Source organism: Oreochromis niloticus, linkage group LG13 (genome assembly GCF_001858045.2).
Source record: "Oreochromis niloticus isolate F11D_XX linkage group LG13, O_niloticus_UMD_NMBU, whole genome shotgun sequence".
Lineage (NCBI taxonomy): Eukaryota > Metazoa > Chordata > Actinopteri > Cichliformes > Cichlidae > Oreochromis > Oreochromis niloticus.
This window is the reverse complement of record NC_031978.2, coordinates 26,046,121-26,054,371: the sequence shown is the minus strand read 5'-3', so window position 1 is coordinate 26,054,371 and position 8,251 is coordinate 26,046,121. Positions and strand designations below refer to the sequence as shown.

Here is an 8,251-nt window from a genome sequence, read left to right as displayed (position 1 = left end):
TTAGAAAAATCTGCATAACTGTAGGCAACTACAACTTTAAACTCAAGGCTGTCTGACACTATGGGCTGCTTTGAAGAGTTTTCCTTGATCTCATCATCATGGAAGAGGCAGCTCAGCTTGTGGATTTACAAAGTGTCTGTTATTTTTTTCTTTTGGAGAAAAACTATCTGATGGAAAGCAAGTTATGGGTTCATCACAGTTATGGGTGGACATTTAAAATCTGTGTTACATAAGCAACCTCCTCAATGATGCATCACCTTAAGACACCGTTCAGCTCAGTAAATATACACGTGTTAATATTTCTTTAGAGTTCGCACCTACATAAACCTGGCATAAACCCACCAAAAGAAATCAGACTAGAAAACTGAACTGTGACCACTTAAGACCAAACAAAAACTTTCCACATGGCTTGCTAAGTCAGTGCAAATTCAACAAAGAGATTACAGCAGAGATTTCAAAAACAACATCATTTTTACTGCATTCACAAGTGAGATTTCAGTCATATGGCGAGCGTATTGTGACCGCACCACTTTCTGAGTTGTTAAACTCTTCTAATAAGGTTTATGTAATTTAGAAAAGCTGTGTCACGGTCTGGCAGACAGACCGTGGGGAGATGGGGAAATAGGACCCAAACGCCGGACTCTTCAGTGCAACAGTGTTTATTTACAAAGGATGGTGAAGCAAGCAACAATAAACTCCCCAGTGTCCCAGACTCCCGTGTTGTGTCTTCTTTCCACAAGTTCCAGTGTAGTGCTCTCTGCACTCCCTGTGCTCACTGCTCTGCCTCGTCCCACGTTCCTCCTGAGGGAAAACCATAGAGGCAGTCGTTAAACACTTAATCCAAGCAGGCATACACTCACTCTCTCTGACAATGATTGAAGACTGACGTGAAGTCAAAACGCAATAATCCAGCGTCGGTGGAAGCTCCATCACTCCTCTAAATAGTTCCACCGACGAGCCCTGATGAGGAGCAGGTGTGTGGCAAGGGCTTCGGGTGTGGCCAGTCCTCGAGCTAGGCCACGCCCCTCAGGCCTGAAGATGCCTGTAACCTGGCCACAGAAACAGCAACACACAAACACACACAAACCTGCCTACATACAAATGCGCACAGGGGCAGTGCAGAGAACACACCAAATAATAATAGTAATGACAATAATAATAGTGATAATATTAATAACAATAATAGTCATAGTCCCCACTGCCCACGGACCCCGAGTCCCCAGAGCCGGATCCGTGACAGTACCCCCCTCTAGGGTCGGCTCCCGACGACCCAAAACAAAAAAAAAAACCACAACACAACCACCCAGGGCGGGCGGCGGGGGCAACAGGACGGAGGGCTGGAACCAACCCCAAATGACCAAACTGTCACTCACAAAAAAGTCCCAGAGGCCCTACCGCGACTCCAGCGGAGGCCCAAAACAGTTCAATAACCCCCCCAAGTTACCATTGCGGGAGCAAAACAGTTCAGGCGGCCGACCCGATGGCCGGCAATGCAGGTAAGTAAAGTCAGGCATCCTGTTTCGGGTTCGACAGCAGCAGAAACACAGTTCAGGTGACCTGCAACTACTATCAAAGAGTTCAGGCGGCCTACCTCTGGTCCTGTGGTGGCAGCGCTGCAGTTCTGGCGGGCGGCCACGGGTCCGGCAGCAACGGCGAAACAGTTCCGGCGGCCTGCCCCGGGTCCGGTGACGGCGGTGCTGCTCCTCCGGCGGCTCGCCCCGGGTCCGGTGACGGCGGCGCTGCGGCCACGATTCCTGATGTACTGACTGTGCAGGACCCGGCGGCCGGGCGGCTGGACGCGGCGGCCGGCGCGCTGGACGTGGACGCGGCGGCCGGGGGCTGGACGTGGACGGCGCGCTGGACGTGGACGGCGCGCTGGACGTGGACGCGGCGGCCGGGCGGCTGGACGTGGACGCGGCGGCCGGGCGGCTGGACGTGGACGGCGCGCTGGACGTGAAGATACATCCTGCACGTCGACCTCCGACGGCGGTGCGCGCTTCTCCGACCCGCCGAGCCCCTCTCTTGATGGTAGCCGCTCCTCCCGCTCGCCGAATTCCTGCTCCGGCTCACAGAGCTCCTGATCAGGCGGCGCTCTCTCCTGTTGCGGCTCGCCGAGCTCCCACTTCGGCTCGCAGAGCTCCTGATCAGGCGGTGCGGGCTCCTCCCGCTCGCCGCGCCCCTGCTGCGGCTCGCAGAGCTCCTGATCAGGCGGCGCTCTCTCCTGTTGCGGCTCGCCGAGCTCCCACTTCGGCTCGCAGAGCTCCTGATCAGGCGGTGCGGGCTCCTCCCGCTCGCCGCGCCCCTGCTGCGGCTCGCAGAGCTCCTGATCAGGCGGCGCTCTCTCCTGTTGCGGCTCGCCGAGCTCCCACTTCGGCTCGCAGAGCTCCTGATCAGGCGGTGCGGGCTCCTCCCGCTCGCCGCGCTCCTGCTGCGGCTCGCAGAGCTCCTGATCAGGCGGCGCGGGCTCCTCCCGCTCGCCGCGCCCCTGCTGCGGCTCGCAGAGCTCCTGATCAGGCGGCGCTCTCTCCTGTTGCGGCTCGCCGAGCTCCCACTTCGGCTCGCAGAGCTCCTGATCAGGCGGCGAAGATGATGGTTGAGCAGGTGATGTGGATGGTGAAGGAGATGAAGCTGCAGGCGGTGAGGTGGATGCTGCAGGCGGTGATGTAGATGTCACGGGGGATGATTCAGCAGGTGACGGCTGAACAGACCTCCCCGGACTGCCAGCAGACGGAAGGATGTGCTGTCTGGGTCCACCAGGACCCTCAGCTAACGAGGTGTGATGCTGGGTGGGCTCCTCGGACCCACCAGCAGACGTGGCATAAGGCTGGACAGGGGACTCGGGCCCTCCAGCCGACGAGGCAGGATGCTGGCTGGGTTCTCCCGAACCCCCAGCAGACGAAATTTCGGGCTGGACGGGCTCCTCAGGCCCTCCAGCCGACGAGGCAGGATGCTGGCTGGGTTCTCCCGAACCCCCAGCAGACGAAACTTCCGGCTGGACGGGCTGCTCGAGCCCTCCAGCTGGAGCAGATGCAGGACCAGAGGCAATTGGGACCCCTGGCCGAGGGTGAAGATGAGTGGCTGACTGAGCTATGGATAACTGAATGTGAGATGAAAGCAGTGGTGGAGAAGGTGGCTGCTGAGCGGCTAACGGAGCTAAAGGTGGCTGCTGAGCGGCTAACGGAGCTAAAGGTGGCTGCTGAGCGGCTAACGGAGCTAAAGGTGGCTGCTGAGCGGCTAACGGAGCTTCTGGCTGGGCAGCTAACGGAGCTTCTGGCTGGGCAGCTAACGGAGCTTCTGGCTGGGCAGCTAACGGAGCTTCTGGCTGGGCAGCTAACGGAGCTTCTGGCTGGGCAGCTAACGGTGCTAGCGATAGATCAGGTGACAGTACTAGAGACTGAGCTACTGAGTGTAATGATATTTGTTGAGGAAGTGGAGCTGCAGGTGCTTGAGCGGCTAACTGAGCTGCAGGTGCTTGAGCGGCTAACTGAGCTGCAGGTGCTTGAGCGGCTAACTGAGCTGCAGGTGCTTGAGCGGCTAACTGAGCTGCAGGTGAAGTGTAAGGTGGCACAGCAAAAGCAATCGGTTGAACAGAGAGAGAAGCAGTCAGTAGGGTGGCAGCAGCAGACAGTGAGGCTAAGGGAGGTGTAAAGACCTCAGGCCGAGGCGGTACTAATGGCAGCTGCACAGGGCGCACGGCCGGGCCGGGGTGCTGTGGCGTGGGCTGTGCAGTGCCCGCAATCAGTTTGGATAAAGGCAACGAGATACAATCTTTAGCAACACTCTCTACCTCCTTGATCCTTTCTACCCTCTTCTTTCTTTCTTCCCCTTCTACTTCCATCATAACAGGGAAAGGCTGTAACACACTAATGGAGTTCATTTTACTCCCAGCAGCATTCAGAGCTGCTGGAGTGGGTAGTGGAATGGAGGCTGCTGTAGGTGGGGTAGATGATTGAACTGCAGACCGCTCAGCTATAGACAGGGCGGCTGCCCGAGTAACAGGCTTGGCGGTCTCACAGTTCCCAGGTAAACAAACAGATGGAGTGGAAAGTGAAAAATTGTCCTTATAACTCACCACAGCCGGCTGTAGTGAAGTCCGTGAATCCGGCTGCGGTGAGGAGCGCCGGCGGCGCGAGCGTCGCTTCTTTAACGATGCCGGGGCCGGCGTGTCAGGCTGCGGGTCCACCAGCTGGTCGGGCAGAAAAGCAGCCTGAGTAGGAGAGTGGAGGTGGAGCGTGTTAACTAGAAAGTCCACGACGATCGGGCAGAGCGTATCCCATACCCAAGGGAAACAAGACTGCGTCTCTTTCAGTCGCTTCTCTACAGCGCGACGTAAACTCTCCTCGTGCGCTTCCAGCCACAGGTCACACAGACGATAAACTTTGTCTGTCACCTTTCTCCTAAAACTCTCCGTTGAGTCCGCTGGGTCCATGGTGGCTGGATTATTCTGTCACGGTCTGGCAGACAGACCGTGGGGAGATGGGGAAATAGGACCCAAACGCCGGACTCTTCAGTGCAACAGTGTTTATTTACAAAGGATGGTGAAGCAAGCAACAATAAACTCCCCAGTGTCCCAGACTCCCGTGTTGTGTCTTCTTTCCACAAGTTCCAGTGTAGTGCTCTCTGCACTCCCTGTGCTCACTGCTCTGCCTCGTCCCACGTTCCTCCTGAGGGAAAACCATAGAGGCAGTCGTTAAACACTTAATCCAAGCAGGCATACACTCACTCTCTCTGACAATGATTGAAGACTGACGTGAAGTCAAAACGCAATAATCCAGCGTCGGTGGAAGCTCCATCACTCCTCTAAATAGTTCCACCGACGAGCCCTGATGAGGAGCAGGTGTGTGGCAAGGGCTTCGGGTGTGGCCAGTCCTCGAGCTAGGCCACGCCCCTCAGGCCTGAAGATGCCTGTAACCTGGCCACAGAAACAGCAACACACAAACACACACAAACCTGCCTACATACAAATGCGCACAGGGGCAGTGCAGAGAACACACCAAATAATAATAGTAATGACAATAATAATAGTGATAATATTAATAACAATAATAGTCATAGTCCCCACTGCCCACGGACCCCGAGTCCCCAGAGCCGGATCCGTGACAAGCTGACTTGGATCGGATCGTTTTAGGTTTTTAATGGATAAGTTAGCATGCAAGGATTAAGCTGCTGAAATATTCCCTCGTAATGTTCAGTGTCAGCTGGAGGCTTTTTATAATACAAACACAGGGCAGCTCATTATGAGAAGGCGTTAAAATGGCACTATGTTGTTCACAACTCTGCTCACTCTCGGCTTTAGGTTCTATCCATGTTTTCAGTCTCAGAGGAAAGAAGGAGGCTGACGTGATATTTGTATTTACTGCTCTGGAGGATGGAGATGTTTCCTTTGGAGCAAACTAAAGTCACTTATTTAAAAAAACAATTCAACAAATTACCTTTCCTGTCCCTGTTTATTTATTTATCACAACAACAGTCATTTATACTGTAAGGTAAAAACCCTGCAATAAGAGAAAACCCCAACAATCGGACCATTCCTCTATAAACAAGCACTTGGTGACAGTGGGAAGAAAAAAAATCCCTTTTGAACAGGAATCAGAATCAACATACTTTATTAATCCCTAAGGAAATTATGTGGGTTACAGTTGCTCCAGTACAGTAACAGTAACAGAAACAGACTACACATTTTAACAATACAATATGTTACAGATTTAAGAAATAGCACAATATATGCAAATCACTCAATAATAAATATCAAGGACTGACAGAGGTGATTATAAATAAATATCTACAATATTGATAGCAACATTACTGAGTAGAAAAGAGCATGTGCAGATCAGCTTATTGAGTCTGTTGGCATCTGCGACCCTCAACCTGCTCCCCCAGCATGCAACAGGATAGAGGATAGCACAACAGACTCATAGAAAATCCTGAGCATTGTCCGACAGATGTTGAAGGACCTCAGTCGCCTCAGAAAAAAGAGACGGCTCTGACTATATATAACCAATTATACATATAATATATCATAATCATATATAATAATGTATGATTAAATGCAGAGTGGTGTATAACACAGAGTGTTAAGAGGCGAGTGAGGAAGAAACACTCATTGCATCATGGGAATTCCCCAGCAACCTAGGAATAATTGCAGTGTAACTAAGGGAGGATTCAGGGTCACGCCATCCAGCCCTAACTATAAGCTTTATCAAAGAAGAAACTTTAAAGCCTAGTAGAGAGGGTGTCTGTCTCCTGGTGTCTGGTTCCAGAGCAGAGGGGCCTGAAAGCTATTCTAAAGTGCTCTGTTGGGGTGCTACAGTTCATATCTACACTTGGGAGCTGAACTATGATGAAGGGCCATAAGTGCTTCATTTTTTACAGCATCTTTCACAAGATGCTGTCTTGTTATTTGTATTGTTCATGTTCCCAAACAGATGGGTGAGTATTACACTCTTGAAAATTATACTCCTGCAGCATATTCACAGCATTCTTCTGATTGAGAGTCGGGGCCTGTTCCAGAAACCAGGGTTAAAAACTCTGTCAACATAACCTGTTCGCTGGTAGGTTTCCTTCAGTAAACCCTGACGCCTCCTCTCCTGTTGCACCCAAAGCAGCTGACTGACCCTCTGACTGAGACATTACTCTGCAGTAATTTACAAAACACTGAAATCCCAGTTAAACATAGTTTAGTTTAACACAGGACTGCTTTGCATAAATGATGGGAAGATGGATGATGCTGAATAAAATTGTTCTTTTCCAGCATTTTCCAGTATTGCTGTGAAAACTTAGACAATAGTTGGGATTATGTAGTATTTGGAAGTCATAGCTCCCATGAATGGCAGAGAAATGATGGTCTTTCATGTAAGTATTCAAAGATAGCAGGCTGCCACCCAGTGGTTCCACAGATAGCATTAAAAGCCCAGTCAGTGCAAATGCAACATCCATTTACTCTCATACTTGTCTTTCATCTGTTTGGTTAGCTCCTTCACATTGACACTGTGCACCAGTTTTGCCTCATCAATAGGAAGAAAATCCATAACGAACCTTTCATTACAAAAATAAGACACAGTTTGCTCATACAACATGTGTGGTTGCCTGCACATGCCTCCCAGAATGCATCCTGTGGATCACCCCCCCCCAAAATAAATAAATAAACAAAACAGTTTTTACCAGCAGCTGCCACTTCTGCCCACTACACTCTACTGGAATATCTTGCTATAATTAATGCACAGTTCAAAATGATTTTTTCAGGCTCTCAGTTTTAGACAGACACTTTCGTTCTCATCCGGTGCTTTTAACAGAACTCTCCTCTGATTGGGTGCCCCGCTCTCTCTGTGACATAATTCCAAGCCAAGAGCAGGAAAGAACTGTACAGACACTGACCTCATTAAAGTTTAATATAACTTTAATATAACCCATCATTGTAACAGTGACATCACGTCAAGACTCTGAAAATGGGCACTTTGTGTAAAAATGGCCGTTACTGAACAGCTGTTACTGAATAAAAGTATTATATATTTATCATAATAATTAGGTTTTATAGTTGCTGCAGAACCATGACGAGCCTATTCTTTTTCTTTTTAATCTTTCTGTAAACATTCTTACATTGTGGCTCTCTTGCCAAGATTTCCAGTAACAGAATATTTGACATCGGCTTTGCATTGCGTCAGAGACGCAGAGCAGATTTGCGCACGCCGTAGCGATCATCAGATCATGACTGCCCGCCGCCTCCTCTTCTTGTTCTGTGTGCAGAAATGTGCAAAATGCGTTCCAGTTGTCTGTATGTGCCGATATTACAGCCACATGTACAGACCACACAAAATAAATATACAGCACTCATATGACTGCGTGCAACTCAGAGCATGCTTTGAATACCTTATTGATCTGTCAGCTCTACACCAGCTGATAGAGTCACAGCACAGATCACAGTATTCTGGGTTTAGATTGCTTTGGTTACCTTTCACTGCAGTGTAGGACTTCAGGCATTAACTGTGATCCCACTTAAAAACTCTTTATGTTACCTGAAAGACTCTGAAACCATGTTGATAATTTATGTTTCTTTACTTAGTTTTTTCACTTTATAAACAGTGAGTAAAAGAATTTTACACTTGTATCCACATTGTGATAAGGTCGCACACAGTGGCACAATATTGTATTTGGTATTATGAAGTTTAAAAAGTCTTCCTGTCATTTATGATCCTCACTTGATCGCTGATGGACAGGAAATATTCCTCACCCCATTTTTACAAGGGTCAGTGGT

The 8,251-nt window shown here is 49.9% G+C and overlaps 1 long non-coding RNA gene across 2 annotated transcripts; it reads right to left on the bottom strand.

The window, feature by feature from the left end:
• Window positions 1-643: 643 nt before the first annotated feature.
• Window positions 644-5,097, bottom strand: LOC102082510 (proline-rich protein 36). 2 transcript variants are annotated; one of them, XR_269723.4, is made up of 2 exons: window positions 888-5,097; window positions 644-801 (listed from the first exon to the last, which is right to left on the bottom strand). It is a non-coding gene; the product is annotated as a proline-rich protein 36 (long non-coding RNA). The 2 variants fall into 2 exon arrangements; XR_002064211.2 differs by having other exon boundaries at window positions 644-4,664; window positions 4,751-5,097.
• Between the last annotated feature and the right edge of the window lie 3,154 nt (window positions 5,098-8,251).